The sequence below is a fragment of the Hyaena hyaena genome, unplaced genomic scaffold, assembly GCF_003009895.1.
Source record: "Hyaena hyaena isolate Hyena2069 unplaced genomic scaffold, ASM300989v1 scaffold_24, whole genome shotgun sequence".
In the NCBI taxonomy this organism is placed as follows: domain Eukaryota; kingdom Metazoa; phylum Chordata; class Mammalia; order Carnivora; family Hyaenidae; genus Hyaena; species Hyaena hyaena.
In genome coordinates this window covers 3,795,445-3,811,653 of record NW_024080656.1, presented here as the reverse complement: position 1 = coordinate 3,811,653, position 16,209 = coordinate 3,795,445, and the positions used below count along the sequence as shown (strand labels likewise).

Sequence of the window (16,209 nt, the reverse complement as noted above, 5' to 3'; positions counted from 1 at the left end):
GCTATGTGCCAGGCACCGTTCTAAGCTCTTCCTATGTATTAATTCATTTAACCAGCAAGAAACCCGAAAAAACAAAAAACAAAACCCTTTTTTTGGATTAGTGCTTCACTAAAATAGCCCAATGAGAAACAGTACTTTTTTTTTTTTTCTTCTAAGTCGGTGACACTGCACCCGAAATCACAACTCCGTTTTAGGTTCCTGGTGGTGCCTGCTTCCTCTTCTAGTTTGTTTAGTCACAGAATTCGATTCCTGTTGGCCGGTTACGCGCCTACAAACAGGCTTAGCGCTCTATTGAAATGCGTGAGGCTCCTTAACTCTTGTATAAACAGGTAATGCGAAGGGGTGGGGCACAGATTGCGGGTTTCTCGGGGATGGGGATGGGGTGGGGGTTAGAGCCAACTCCCCGGAGATCAGGCAAGGTTAAGGGAGGGCTTGGCTGCTGTTTTTAAATGCAGTGTTTTTTGTTCCCTTTCTAGAAACCAGCTGTAACTTTAGGTCAGAGCGCATTAAAATGAGCCACTTCTGAACGAGCAGCGCCCAGGCCCCAGGCCCTGCTGCGAAGGCCCCGGCAAAGGTCAGGGTTTCGTCCGCGTGACGTTCCTTCTTGCGCGCGTCCAAGCGGTGCTGTGCCCCAGGTAAGGACACTCTGGGAGGTCCCCCCTTCCTTTAGGCCCGCCGCGGGTCTCGCTCTGATCCTACCCGGTTAAACGACTTCTTTACCAGGGGGAAGAACGGGGGCGGGTGGTACTGTTCGTCTCGTGAGTCAACAGCAGGTTCCTTATTCCTCAAACATGGTTCTGCTTGGTTTCCCCGAACAACCCAAAGGGGGTCAGACGTCTGAGGACACACGTCCCCAGGTGGAGCAGGTGCTACTTGCGGGGCCGTTTCTGGATGTCTGACACGGATGTGACTTTTTGAGCGCGGAGAGAAGTCTGGTGGAGCCCCGAAATCTCTCCCATGCGGGCAGATTCTTTTTTTTTTTTTTTTAACCTTCAGCAAAGGTATCCGCGCTCCTAAAACAACAGGAATGTTGCACTGGCCTTTAGCCAGCGGTGGCTCAGCGAGCTGGATAAAATTTCAGTGCAGATTTACGGGAAGTTGCCGGTGCCGGGAGTAAAAATCTGGTTTGGTGAGTTTAAGGGAAGGGAGTAGACGAGAGACAACCTTGCTACTGTGAGGCGAATGGCCTCGGCTGGGGGAGGGCTGCGGGAGGAGGGAGGAGGGAGCGGGGAAAAGCTCGGAGAGCAGACACCGGGCGCTCCCCGCGCGCAGCGCCGGACGCAGGCTGGCTGCCGGGGCCGCTCGTCTCCCCCGGGTGCGGACCCGGCGCCGCTCGGCCAGTGGAATCGCCGCGCTTTCAAGTTCTCTCGCTCCCGCCAGGAATTTAGCCCCCGAGAGCTGCCTTCTGGTTATCGCTTCTGCTTCCCACTTTGGAATGTGCAGTTTGGGACAGTGAGAAGCCGGGGCTGAGGGAGTTGTCCTCGTTGAGAGTTTCTCCGCAGGTTTCCAAGGTTAAGAAATTCTGACAAACTGGAATTCCCAGAGTCTGGGAGTTAAGCCTAAAACGATCTGTTGCTTTAAGCGGCGCAGTGGGGAGTAGCTGGACACTCCTTATTTTGGTTTTACATTAAAAAGAGGGAGACCGAGAAGATGTGGTAGGTTACTTCCTAGCTGTGTAAATTGCTACCGGGCTGTGAATGGTGTTAATTTCTGAAGTGGGCGACCTCAAATACATAACAAAGGTAAGGTGGTTTTTTGGCAATCCTTCTAACTACCTCCCCTTAATCTTACATTTGGGTCCCGATTTTGAATTTGTCCTTTTTCTTTTTCTTCTCTCTTCAGCCCTGATCTCTCTCATAGTACCACTCTCCTTCCAACTCTGGTAAATTTAGTGGGAAAGAAACGGTTTATAAAAAGATTTTAAAAGTGCCAGCTTCTGGAAAAGCAGAAAAATCATACTGCCCCATCATGTTTCTTCTGATGGAACCTTTGAAGAAACCTTTTTCATACAAGAAACAGATTTTTTTTTTTTTCATCCTTGAAAACACAGCTTGGGCCATCCAGTGGTACAGGTGACTTTTAGATTCTGATTCTTAACTTGAGATTGAGGAAATATTCATGATGGGCATCTGTCTCATTGAAGTGTTAAGATGGGGGGGGGGAGAAGTGTGGGACTGTCTTCCTGCAGTAGTTTACCTCCAAAGGTAGCACTGAGTAGAGGCTTGGTTGTTTAAAATTACAAATTCATTCTGCGTAAAAGTGTAGGGCTGATGAATTATGACAGCTGACAAATCACCAGTCACCGGATATTTAAGAAATCAGTTAAAATAAATGACGTGGAATTTTTCAAATAAATGATTCATTGTTTTAAATAAGTTAAGAGTCCATCCACTCTTAGGTTCAGTCCCAAGGCATTTGAGGATGTGGCTTCTTCCTTGAGGCTTATCAAAATGATGGAAAGATAGTGTCTTCCAGGTACTTACAGGCCATACTGGTTTGTACGGAAAAATCAAGCAATTACTTTCTAGTGGCATCTGAATGACTCACTCCGTTGTCTTTAGCAGGAATGCAGATTAGAAATGGGTTCTTTAGGTTTTAATGCTGGAGTCACACACATTTTTCAGGCAAAGGGTTGGCCACACAAACATGAAGAGGTTGCCGCAGTTTTAAGCACAGCTGCACTTAGATCAAGAGTGCAGGTGCCGATTCGATTCTAAAAGGTGAAAGGTTGTCAGTGGCATAGAACACAATCTCTAGACAAGGCGGTAAGATAGCACTCTGTTGGAGTTTGTGTTGCCATTAATTTAAACAATAATCTTTTTTTTTTTTTAATTTAAACAATAATCTTTGTCAAACTGATGATCTGAAATCTTAGAGGGAAACAAAACCAACTCAGTCTGAAAGGGAAACAGGAGGAGGAAAAGAAAGAAATGGGGATTTTTGTATCCTTTCTTGTCTGCCTTACTCTTCATTCACCCTGTTCTGATATACATACCGGTGGCCCCTTTGTCTTAAAAACAGCGTACTGAATGAGGAATCAGAAATTTCACAAAAAGTCTAGCTTCATTATTAACGTCCAGTATTTGTTAAAGGAAGAAATAAGCTGACAAACAAAGTGAAGCTAGCTCGTCGTACTTCTTTACCTAACTAGGCTACTCTTAAATTCACCTGTTCAAGGGTCTTTTTGAACGTGTGCTGAGAATGAATCAAATTTTGAAGATATTTTGGCTTCCTCTTGGTTACTGAGTTTTCTGAAGCTTGTACGATGGAAAATCTGGCACCGTCATGATATTCCAATCTCTATAGTTTTCATAGTCAACATATTTGTTTTTGATTCCCTACTGTGCTTGCTGCTCTCGGCTAAATTTTGAAAGGATTCCGCCCAAAATAGTTGGTGACGCTGAAGATAGACTCAAGATAAAAAGCAACAAAACTGTACTTCTGGACATATGTCCTAGATACTTATTCTAGCTAGTGTTTAAGACTACTCACATTTTTCCCCCCTCACATGGTAAGAACATTTAGATTAGACTGTTCTCTTTGGTTTATTAGTTATGAAACCTTTTCTAGGTAGTTTAAACAAAGATTAGAAGGTTAAAGTACAAGAAATTATTATTGTTATTTTTTTTACAAAATACCTTTGTTTTCCAAATCCTACTCTTGGTCTGAAGATTAAAAATAAATCACGGCCCAAATGATTGAGCTTTGGCTGCTACATGTAGGAAATTACTTGCTTGTTTCAGACAGAATTCTGCATTTCTAGTACTTTCTGCTTTTTCAGGAACAGGCAGAGGAATAGGTGTGGGGGTGCTGACAGGAGGAGACAGATCTCAAAATTGGGCTGAGGTTCAAGTGAAATTGTGATCAAGTTTTCCCAGAGGATACATAATTCTAGAAAAAAGCCCTCTCTCTGAAGAGGGCTTAAGTTTGGGATTCATAAGATTTAGGAAAAGTACATATTTTGTCTGAATCTAGAATTTGTGTGCTAAACATTGAAGTTATAATGAAGATATAAATGCAGCTTAAAAAGTGGTTGTCAGGAGGGGTGCATGGGTGGCTCAGTTGGTTAAGCATCTGACTTCAGCTCAGGTCATGATGATATGGTGGGGTTCGAGCCCCATGTAGAGCTCTGTGCTGACAGCTCAGAGCCTGGACCCTGCTTCGGATTCTGTGTTTCCTTCTCTCTCTCTGCCCCTCCCCTGCTCGTGCTCTGTCTCTCAAAAATAAATAAACGTTAAAAAATATTAAAAAAAAAAAAAAGGGGTTGTCAGGGGCTCCTAGATGGCTCAGTCTGTTAAGCATCTGACTCTTGATTTTGGCTCAGGTTATGACCCCAGGGTCATGGGATTGAGCCCCCTGTCGGTGAGAGGTGAGAGCGTGGAGCCTGCTTGGGATTCTCTCTCCCTCCCCCTGTCCCTCTCCCCCCGTGCACTCTCTTTCTCTTTCTAAAATAAAAATAAATAAATAATAATAAAAAAAGTGGTTGCCAGAGTAATCCCAAGTTAAAGGTTATATTGGGACGTTTCGACCACTGGCCTGATGAAGACATACATTTTTCCTCTTAGGCTTAGTTTCTGTGTCTTACGATGGTGTCGATTTTCTGGTTTAGTGTCGTAAGAGGTATGTGTTAGTCCAAACAACCACCTGCTCAGAGTAATGGCTTCAAAGAACACCTGGAAAAGGATTTTCAAGAAGGGCAATGCAAGAATGACTTGGGTTATGAGGGGAGAGGCCTTAGGATCCTCCAGAAAAGAACTGTTGTCAAATGATAAGTAATTATTCAGTGGATCCTCAAGTTGTTGGAAACATCTCAGGTTAGAGGGATTTAGGGGGAAATGGCCCCCTGCCACTTGGTGTGTGTGGTCTGAATCATCTTGTCAGTAAAACTCTCCTGAAGTGGCCTGCACTGGATTTCTGATTGTTTCTGCTTCTATCATAGCTGCTTCCTCTTCTATTCTGTCAGTATCTGCCTGGGGAAGAGGAGACAGGGACAAGATAGTCTCCCCTTGAAGTCAATGTGCCCCTTGCAAAAGTTTTGGATATTTTGCCCTGAAAAGAGGTGAGGGAGGAATTTTCCAGTAAAAGTAGAAGGGAAAGAATGTCTGGAGGAGTAAATGGCTAAGAAACAGGTGAGTTCCAATACTGTTAGTAAAGGAGAATTCACCAGAAAGCTCACATGGAGACTTCTCAGTGCCCTCAAACTATTGCAGGTGAACCGAAAACTGTAGGATTTTGCGGCTCACCCCGTCCCCCTTTGGTAATTCAAATGCTCCTTGTACACTGCAAGAGATGCCTAATTTGGGGCGCCTGGGTGGCTCAGCCGGTTATGCATCCGACTTAGCTCAGGTCATGATCTCATGGTTTATCCGACTTAGCTCAGGTCATGATCTCATGGTTCATGGGTTCGAGCCCCGCGTCGGGCTCTGTGCTGACAGCTCAGAGCCTGTAGCCTCTTTCAGATTCTGTGCCTCCCTCTCTCTCTGCCCCTCCCCTGCTCACGCTGGTCTCTCTCAGAAATAAATAAAATAACAAAAAAAAAAGGGATGCCTCATTTGAAGGGGTTCGAGATATCCTCCCTTGTTAGGACCATAAGTAAAGCGATTACAAAAGGAAGACTCAACTGTGTTCGACTCTGCCTTTCCTCTGCTTTGTGCAGTGGGTTAAGGACAGCTGAAAAAAAAAATCACAGTTCCACTGACGGAACTTACGTTTTTGGTACGAACATTCTGTTTTGTTGTTGTGAATATGCTGTTGTCATCATAGGAACTTAATTTATGTAAAAATGATTTGTAGGTATGTTTAGATGTAGGTATATGGTTTCTATGTTTGTAAGATACAAAACATTGGGTAAACTGATACTATTCCAGAAATGATTGACTGTAGTTTATCGTTGCTCTTTTGGTAAACTATGTTTTAAGAGTGGAGTCATTCTAGAAATCAAAAGTACCGTCTCTACCTTTCTGAAGGCTATGGAGGAAAGGTGACATCAGGAGAAGGCAAAGTGCTAGTGTCACCCTGAAAACCCTTTGTGATTTTGGGAAAATGTCAATCCTTTGGTCTCAGCAGATTCCTGGTAGTGAAAAAATACATATTTCATTTATAAGTCACAGCCATTCACGTTAATCAAGAAAATAATCTCCAGGTCTCCTCAAATCATGATATTTGTCTTTAGGGATACTGCTTTTTTGTGGTTCTTAGGAACATGGTGGCCTAGTGCCAAGATCACGTTAGGTGCTCGGTGGGTATGCCTTGAGTGAAAGGGGAGTTTCTGATTTTTGAACCTCCTGATTGTGCCTTGCTTTGGCTAATAGTCAATTTTGCTCATATTCCTTGAGTTTCCACCAATGGGGGAGAAAGAATTTGATCCCAGAAGCTATGGATAATTCACATGTGGGCGAGTGAGGGTTAACTCTATGTGCCAATGGGCAGGGGGTGGGGTCAATGAATGTGGGGCATTGTGTGTACTGAACAGGAACAGGATGCCTCTACCTGACCAAGGAAATGCCAACCTGTAACAATTATTATAAAAATATTTACCTTCCAGAGCACTGAGACCTGGCTCAGTGATTTTTGCAACGCATTTCACATCATGCCAAAAGAAAAAAAAAAGTAATAAAGAAGATTTTTTTTTTCTCCCCAGGGGCTACTTCTCTTAGATCAATTTGGTTGCCATTCTGAAAATATACATTGGGGCTTTTGAAGATCAAGTCAAACATTCATGTTTCTGAAATTAGGGATCCGTATCAATGATGACGATAGCACCACGACTTTTGAAAAGATGGCCTCACTAATATTTCTGTTTGTTGTCATTTATTTTTAAAACTAATAACATGGTCCTCAGTACACCAAGCCCTTGCCAAGATTAGGCCCATCTTCTAGTAGGCTTCCCAAGACAAAGTTGCCTTTGTGTAACTGTATCTGGGAGGATTTGGTGGCACAGGAAACTCAACGGGGCACTGCAACTTATTATTAACAGAAAATTCAGTGGCCTGGTGTGTGTGTGTGTGTGTGTGTGTGTGTGTGTTTACTCTACCAGCTGATATCTCTGATCTATTTCTCTATGTAGATGATCTCACTGTTTTAGACTTTCCCGGGGAAGAATGTAGTGCCTGGGAACTTTCCTGGGAGTTTAGTTAGATTATAGAAGCGAAAAGCTGTGGCGTGCTGGTGCAGAGGGGAGCTCACCTCTGTGGGTGGACTAGTTTGTTCTCAGGGTAGTCAGCAAAATTTTGGTCACGTGGAGAGAGAGAAAAGGTGGTTAGCCAGAGTGAAAATGACAGTTTGGGGGAAAGGAATGACTACTGTGCCTAATTCAAACTTCTTGGCAGAGTGGCTAAAAGCATGGACTGCCTTGGTTCAAATCCTGGCTGAGCCAGGGGACTTTAGGGAGATAACCTAAAAAAAACCCAAAAAACCAAAAACCAGAAACAAAACAGAACTCTCTATGATTCAATATCCCCAACTGTTGTTATAGGATTGCTATGCAGGGTTGTTATAAGGATTAAATTAATAAAGGATTAAATTAATTACTGTATGAGCAGAGCTTGGAACAGCGCGGGGTGCGTGGTCCACACACTGTGGTCCGAGGTCAACGTGGTATGTATATGTGTCATGTTTGGATGCATTTGTGTTTGAATTCTTATCTCACTAGCCTACTCCATGCAAGGGTTTTCTTTTATGACCTCTTGCTGGTTAGAATCCAGGGTTCTCTTCCTAACCTCACTGTTTGGCTTTGACCAAGTGGCCATTGCCATTGTAGACAGGCACTATTTGGTTGTTTCTTTCGGTTTTTGTGTCTTAATTGTATGGAGAAAATGTTACTTAGAATAACCAAGGTATTTTTTTTCCCTCTCTCTCTCTCGGTTGGTAAGCCATAAGATGTTGGTTAGAAACAAAAAGAATAATACTGTTATAGCTGTTGGTGAGAGACTGCTTAGTGCCCTGCTGAAAACCAAGTGTAGATTCTTAGAAATGGCTAATGCAAAATAGATTCTGTGTAAAAAAAACTTAAGCACATCAATCTTTAATTCCTGCTACAACTTTTGTTGGTTAAGTATTAATTCATTATAATCATAATAGATATACACTATGGGACTTTCTTAGAACTACCATCGTGCCTTTATATGCCTTATCTTAAGGCATTTTATATCATTTCTTACTTTTGTACATTCACTGTTTTCCCTACCAAACCCAAAGTAAGTTCTTTGGAGATAGGATTTGTGTCTGAATCATGTCTGTATGCCTCACTGTCTCTAGTTTATAGTTGAGGGCCCAATAAATAAGAATTTCTTTGCCTCAATATATTACCTTCTAAAATAATGGCATTTTTGCATTCCATGGCTATGTATTATACATTTTTTTTTAAAAAGGTAAGCTCTAGGCCCAGTGTGGGGCTTGAACTCATGACCCTGAAATCAGGAGTTGCATGGTCTACTGACTGAGCCAGCAAGGCACCTCTGTATTATGCATATTTATTTGAATAACTTATTTTTTCCCCCACAGATTTACCAAAAATTATTACATAGGGGAAATATGATGGAGCTGTAGTGAACTCAGGCAGGACTGAGCAGTAGCAGAAGCCCCATCCACAGCCCAGCCTGTTTGTTTGTTTTTTTTAAGTTTTTAAAAATATTTTGAGAGAGAGAGACAGAATTCCCAGTAGGCTCCACGCTGTTAGCACAGAGCCTTACATGGGGCTCGAGCTCACAAACCCTGAGATCATGACCTGAACTGAGATCGAGAGTTGGACACGTTAAGCGACTGAGCCACCTAAATGGCCCTCGCAGCCCAGCCTCTGAAAGCATGGCCAGATGGCAGAGGCCTGGTATAGGGAGGGGGTGAAGTTTTACAGTGTACTGTTTAAAGTTTATACCTTCCCCCCCCCCGCCCGCCCCTGCTCTTTAACATTCTTTAAAAAGCTCAGACTTACTACTAGGTAACTCTGAAAAAGGGGAAAAATACATTTTCTTAAAATTAGGAGGAATTTATTGGATAATCATTAGGGAAAAGCACACTTCTCCCAAATTAGGGAAAGTGAACAAAGAGTTCCGAGAGAGCAAATAATGTTAGGTGAACCCACAGATCTGTGAGCCACAAAGGTGTGGTTTTGTCCGTGGGAAGGAGGGCTGATCCAGAAGGCTGAGAGATTGCCTCTAGTGAAATCCTATTTTCAGAGCAAAGGGAATTCAGTAACAAGTAAACTCTTCCCACTTGGTGCAAACAATAGTTTGGCTCAGGCACCTCCTTTGTTCTTGGCCCTTCATTCTGGGTTCCAGGATCTACCTTAAGTTATATGTAGATTTCCCAGTGAGTAAACAGAAGCTCTCAGCTCACATGTTGCTAATGAGCCCTGGAATTTGCACCTTTCGTTTGCATTTGCTCTATCTGCATGGACAGCGCTCTCAGCACTGAGACCAAGCCTCGGAAGGTAGGATCTTGCAATATTTTCCCGGTACCCTTCCCAGAGTGGAACCTAGGAGTTCTTCCTCTAGTGATTTGTCATGGGTCTTGCCCTTTTTTCTTTTTCTTTCTTCCTTCTTTCTTTTTTAATTTTTTAATGTTTATTTATTTTTGAGAGAGAGAGCGCACGAGCATGAGTGGAGGAGGGGCAGATAGAGAGGTAAACACAGAATCCAAAGCAGGCTCCAGGCTGTCAGACATGGGGTTGAACCCACGAACCATGAGATCATGACCCGAGTTGAAGTTGGACGCTTAACCAACTGAGCCACTCAGGCATCCTTGCCCTCTTCCCACTGACTAGAACTAGTCAATGAACTAGTCATTGGAACTGCAGAATCTGCTTTTCTGTTGTCCCTATTTTCACCTTTGCTCTCACCTGTACATTATTCTGGACACAGAGCCTAGAAGGATTATTTTAAAACAGAAGTCAGATCATGTCAGTCTCCTGCTGAGATGCCCCTGTTCATCTCACTCAAAAGCCAGTGAGGCACTATACCTCTTTAACTCTTTAATTTCATCTCCTACCACTCTTACCCTTCCTCTGCTTTAGTCATTGTTTCCTGCCTCAGGGCCTTTGCACTGGCTGCTCCCTCTCCCTGAACCATTTTCTCCAAATATTCTGCATGGCTCACTGTTTCACTTTCTTCAGTTCTTTGTTCTTCCTCCTTTTATCTAAAACAGTACTTCCTCCTTCCTGTTGGCACTCTCTCCCTACCCTGCTCTATTTTTTGTTTGGTACTTTTTAGCATGCTATACAATACTATCGTTCATTGTCTCTTCCCCACTGGAGTGCCTGCTTCATTTATTGATGTATCCCAATAAATGAAGTATTGATGTATCCCAATACCTTAGCGTGGACTCTCCCACAGAGTAGGTACTCTAAATATTGTTGAATGAATAAAACACACAGGCTTTTACATAGCACAAGTATGACAGCAAGTGTAGTTTAACTTGAGTTAGAGTTCTACTCAAAATACAACCATGAATATTCTTTCTGAATAAGCATGAATTTTCTCCCAGATTTCCCCTGTGAAGCTGCCATATTTTCTCTGCTTTCTCTGGGTTTATTATTTTCTGTGCCACCAGCGGCCCTTGATGGAGGCTGATGACTAAGTAAAAAGCAAGGCAAGGCTGAGTGTGGCGCAATCATTTCACCGTTTCCAAATCAAAGCCTCGTCTTTGGCAATCTTTTTGTGATTTCCATCTAATTCTTACAGTCCTGTTTTGAACCAGTCTTGTGAATTGCATGCCCTACAGATAATTACACTTGTCTCACTCATGTTACTATGTTTATTGCTTTTTCTATTGTCATTTAATTATAATGGATGCTTGTTCTGAAAGTAACTGTCAAGTTTTTTTTAACTGTCTCTTTTGACCTTTGAGATTTTGCCAAATGCCAGTTGCAGCTACAGGATTGCATCTATATTTTTCTTGGTTGCAGAGCTTGCAAAGGTATTTTGCCTTGACACGGCATGCAGCAAGAGTATAGTGTCATCATTTGCGTCTTTGGTATTTCCCCAGACCCTTTGCACAAAACCTTGGTCTTCTTGCCTTTTACTGAGTACTTGTTTCCTGGCCCAACTTCACTGTCTCCTTTTGCATGGTGACGTTGCATTTCTTGGTCCTTGGTGGTACAGCTTCCTCTGTGTGTCCACCTGCCTTTTTTAGAGCTGTAAAGGCACTGGAAAGAGCTTGTCCAGTGGCTGATAGAATGTGTGGTTACTAAGCTTGGAAACATTAGAACTGACCCTTGAAGGTGAGTACACCCTCCAGCAAGGTTCTTTGCATGGAAGAAACAAAAAAAAAACAATAGTATATACATTCTGCTGAGGTACATGAAGATCCTGGATTTAGTTGCTTTTGATTGTTGTTGATCCTGGCTTGTGGCTGAGTTAGAATTATCTGGATTCTTTTCACTTCCAAGTTGATTTGGAAGCTATCATCACAGTTGATAGGGACTGGACAATTTGGTGAGTGATTACAAAAAACTAAAGATATCTAATAAACTAATAATTATAGCACTTTCTGCAAATCATTTTTTACTTATTATATGTACTAATGGGACATTAAAAGAACAGCACGTAAATATTAAATTAAACTTAACAGCCTACATGGAACTGGTGGTCATTATTTATGAGTTAGAAAATTTTATCCAAATATAGACCTAGTAAATGTCAACTTGAATAAAAAGATGAATATGAATTAAACTGGTTTAAACAAAACATTGAAAGACCTATTTTCTTTCTTTCTTTCTTTCTTTCTTTCTTTCTTTCTTTCTTTCTTTCTTTCTTTTTATGTTTATTTCTAGGAGACAGAGAGAGAGACAGCGTGAGCAGGGGAGGGTCAGAGAGAGAGGGAGTCACAGACTGAAACAGGCTCCAGGCTCTGAGCTGGCAGTCAGCACAGAGCCCGACGCGGGGCTCAAGCCCACGAACCGTGAGATCATGACCTAAGCAAAAGTCAGACGCTTAACCAACTAAGCCACCCAGGCACCCTTCTTTCTTTTTTCTTTCTTTCTTTCTTTCTTTCTTTCTTTCTTTCTTTCTTTCTTTCTTTCTTTCTTTCTTTCTTTCTTTCTTCTTTTTTTTTTAATATAGTTTATTGTCAAGTTGGTTAACATAGTGTATACAGTGTGCTCTTGGTTTTGGGGGTAGATTCTCATGATTCATCACTTACATACAACACCCAGTGCTTATCCCAGCAAGTGCCCTCTTCAGTGCCCATCACCCATTTCTTCCTCTCCCCACCGCTCCTCCCCCATCAATCCTCAGTTTGTTCTCTGTATTTAAGAATCTCTTATGGTTTGCCTCTCTCCATCTCTGTCTGTAGCTATTTTCCCCCCTTCCCTCCTCCCATGGAAAGACTAATTTTTCTTATGTAGACACAGACTCAGCTATTATTTATTGAGTAGCTGCTATGTGCCAGACACTGGGTACCAGGAATGCCATGGAGAATAAAAGCCCTCTGCCCTCTTAGGGTTTTCTTTGGGCATGGAGATGGGATTCAGTACTGTGAAGGAACTACCAGGTACTAAATACACCTAATAAATAAAGGTGATAGTAGGTGGGATTCTCCTAGCTGGGTGCTTCAAGAAGGCTCCTCCGGGGGAGGTGGAGGCTGAAGGCGTCTGTTGGGTAGGAAGATCCTTGCTGGATGGAGAGGTTTATGAGACTTAAAGCTGCTTCAGGGTACTTGGCATGTTGGGATCATAAAGAAGGCGATGTTGTGCAGTGCTGGAGTGGGGGGCAGAGGTAGAGTTTGGGGGTTACTAAGCGCTCGAATATGGAGGCCCTTCAAGACCGTGGCAAGGAGTTTGCACTTTGTTACTCTTGAGCCTAGTGGGAAGCCGTTAAAGACAGTTTGAGAGTTAGAAGATAACTGGCTGCTGGGAGAAGACTGGATTGGAGGGAGGCAAGAAAGGTTGGCCCTGAAGGTGGAGAGAAGCGGATTGACTGCCTGCGATTCTTCTGTGCCTCTTCCTGCCCTTACAGTGGCAGGAGTTCACCAACTGGCGGAAATAGCAGTATTTGATGATGGCCTGGGTGTAGGGGTGAGGGAAGGAATGAGGATTCTGGCCTGAGTTACCCACCGAGTGTGGGGTGCGATGCGGAGACTGAAGGAGGGCAGGTTGACGGGGGGCAGAGAGAACAAGCATTCTGGTTTGGGCATGTTTTCTGAGATCCCTGTTCCACTGCCCAGGGAGATGTTGAAAGTTTCCTTTGTATCCAGTCCGCCGGCAAAGTTGGAGGCACCTCTCCTGACAATGATTTTGTATTTCACTGTTTCCTTCTCACTATGGCCAGATTTGCATATGGCCAGGTTGGGTGTGTGACCCTTAGTTATATATTAGAAATGACAAAATAATATTCTAACACAGAGTATCTACTGTGTATAGAAAACTGATGGAGGGACGGGTTAACATTAAAAAGTCTTGAGGTGCCTGGCTGGCTCTTTTGGTAGGGCACGTGACTCTTAATTTTGGGTTGTGAGTTTGAGCCCCATGTTGAGTGTAGAGATTACTTAAAAAAAAAATCTTAAAAAAAGTTAAAATAAACTTAAGTATAGTTTCAGCCATCAAAAATCTTCTAATTCAAATTCATCCTATATGTATTTAATATTTCAATATTGGGTATATGTTTGACATTTGCTTTATATATTAACATGTGCTAATGTATAATAAATGTAAATGCCAATATAATTAAATACAGTGTGATATACTTTATATAAAAGATACTTAATGTGCATTATGTACGAATCTACATTTAATAACGTTTAATATTGAAGACTAAGTGTAAATCATGCATGAACAAAAGATTTATCCCATATTACAAAAGATAAAAATGTTACAGGATGATGCTGGATTTCCTTGTGCCTTACAACCATTTAGGAGCATGCAAATTTGTGCTCTAAATGTCAACACATAAAAATGGATCCATTTAGAACATGCAGATCTATTTCTTGCCTCTCCCTATCTAACTTTCCAAAGGGTCCTCTGCATTCCTACTTATTATGTCAGTGGAAACTGGAATCCAGTACAGACACACTTTATTTATTTATTTTTAAATTTTATTTATTTATTTAGAGAGGGAGAGGGAGAGAGGGGGAGGGAGAAAGTGACTAGAGGAGGGGCTGGGAAAGGGGGAGAGAGGGAGAATCCTAAGCAGAATCTGGGTTGTCAGTGCAGAGCCTGACATGAGGCTTGATCCTGTGAACATGAGATCATGACCTGAACTGAAACCAAGAGTTGGACGCTTAACCTGTTGAGCCACCCGTATACCCCAGACACACTTGAAAGTATCTATAGCAAACCTGAGTTTTGAACTTGTAGAGCGAGCGCTGGGGGTATGATTGCAAATAAGGCATACGGCTTTTGGAGCTTAGAGGAATGGAAACTTTTTCTGTTTCAGTACCACTGCTGTGAGCCCTCCTCCCCCACCAGTGTTTTTTCTAGAAAGAAAGAAAAAAGAAAGACTGAACAAATAATTTTAAATTTGTAAGAATAAAGTGCTATTAAAAATAACTGGAAGACATCAGTCCAAAAAAGTAATGTTTTAAAAAGTCATCAACTATTAGGGGTGGTGGGTGGAGGTGGGAGGTTACAATGGATAGTGTTTTGTAATCATGGCCATAGAAACTGTCAAGGGCTGCAGTCTTGCCTTCTGGTGTGTCAACACCCGTGGAGCCATGAGGCGTAATCAAATTTATTATTGCTTAATTGGGCCAAGTGCTGTGGTTTGGGTTTGTGCATAAGATGGGTCACTTACCAAAAGGATATGAAGTGCCAGACGGTTTCACATTTATTTAAATTGCGTTTTTGATGAGAAAGTTACCTTCGTGAGGAGCTCCTATAATCCGTACCGTCAGTACTCACAAAGAGAAAGAAGGAGGCTTGTGTTTGAGTAATTGCTGAACAGCTCTCTGTAACTAATATTTGAAGTTGAAAGTTAAAAACAGAAATTATAGTGGCTAATAATGCTGACATTGAATGAGCACTTACTGTATGCCAGGCATGACTTTATTTGATGAACAAAACTACCCCTGGGAAGTAGATCCTGCTATTATCCTCACTTGCAAAGATGGAAATGAGGCACTGACAGGTCGAGCAACTTGCCCGGTAAATAGTGCTCTGGATTCACTCTTGTAAAGCTTCCTAAACAAGGTCAGGTTTGGGAAAATCCCTGCACTAGGACCCAGTCTTTTTATCAAGATCTGCCACTGACTTAGCAGATAAGTGACCTTGGATATGGCGCTTCACCTTATTATTGGCTTTCAATTTCCTTGTCTTTTAAGACTGAATAGAAAGGAGGGAGGATTCGGGACTAGACATGCTTTGCACAACCCCAAGTTTCTCTAATTCTAAATCCTTTTACTTTCTCGGTTCACATCTGTAAAAGGTTTCTCCTAGGGTATCTAAAGGGAAGATCAAAGTGGTTGGAGTAAATGAGGGGTAGGGGGTTGAATTAGAAGGGCAGTCACTTTGGCATTGAATCACAGGAAGAAAACTGTTAGGTTGGATGGCTTGTCTATATCTTGCAGAGTTCTTACAGACTTGATTCTTGATTCCTAAATCCCATTTGGAATAGGGAATGTTGCGGGCATGTAGGGTGGTTCTAGACCAGTGAGTGCCTTACTGCTGGGCAGGACCATCCTCCAGGGGATTTTTGGTAATGTCCGGAGACATTATTGTTTGCTGCAGTCTAGAAGGGATGGGGTGCTGTTGGCATCTATGGGCAGAGGCCAGGGATGGGACTAAACAGCCTGTGATGCCCTGGACAGCCCCTCCCAACAAAGAATTACCTGTCCCCAAATGTCAATAGTGCCAAGGTCGAGAAACCCTATTGTAGACTAGTGTTTGCTCCCTACAACCTCTGCAGTCCTATACAGCGTGAGCAAAATAGTGTTTCTTTTAGTTTTTAACACCCATCTCTTTTCTGAAGATTCAGGGTCAGAGAAGGGATTTGAGGGAGAAGGTCAGGACAAAGCTGCACTGAACTTAGTTCTTTTTTTTTTTTTTAAATATTTTTATTTATTTCTAGAAGAGAGAGAGAGAGACAGCGTGAGCAGGGGAGGGTCAGAGAGAGAGGGAGTCACAGACTGAAACAGGCTCTAGGCTCTGAGCTGGCAGTCAGCACAGAGCCCGACGCGGGGCTCGAACCCACGAACCGCGAGATCATGACCCAAGCGAAAGTCGGACGCTTAACCGACTAAGCCACCCAGGTGCCCCTGAACTTAGTTCTTTTTTTTTTTTTT

The 16,209-nt window shown here is 42.6% G+C and overlaps 1 protein-coding gene across 2 annotated transcripts in view; it reads left to right on the top strand.

Annotated features, from left to right (window-relative positions):
- The first annotated feature begins 246 nt into the window (after positions 1-246).
- RBM47 (RNA binding motif protein 47) overlaps positions 247-16,209 on the top strand; it is a 156,417-nt gene continuing 140,454 nt past the window's right edge. For both annotated transcript variants that reach the window (XM_039226994.1, XM_039226993.1), the window contains exons 1-2: positions 247-329; positions 477-635. The gene's annotated coding sequence lies outside the window, so the exon portion shown is untranslated. The remainder of the gene's footprint in view (positions 330-476; positions 636-16,209) is intronic.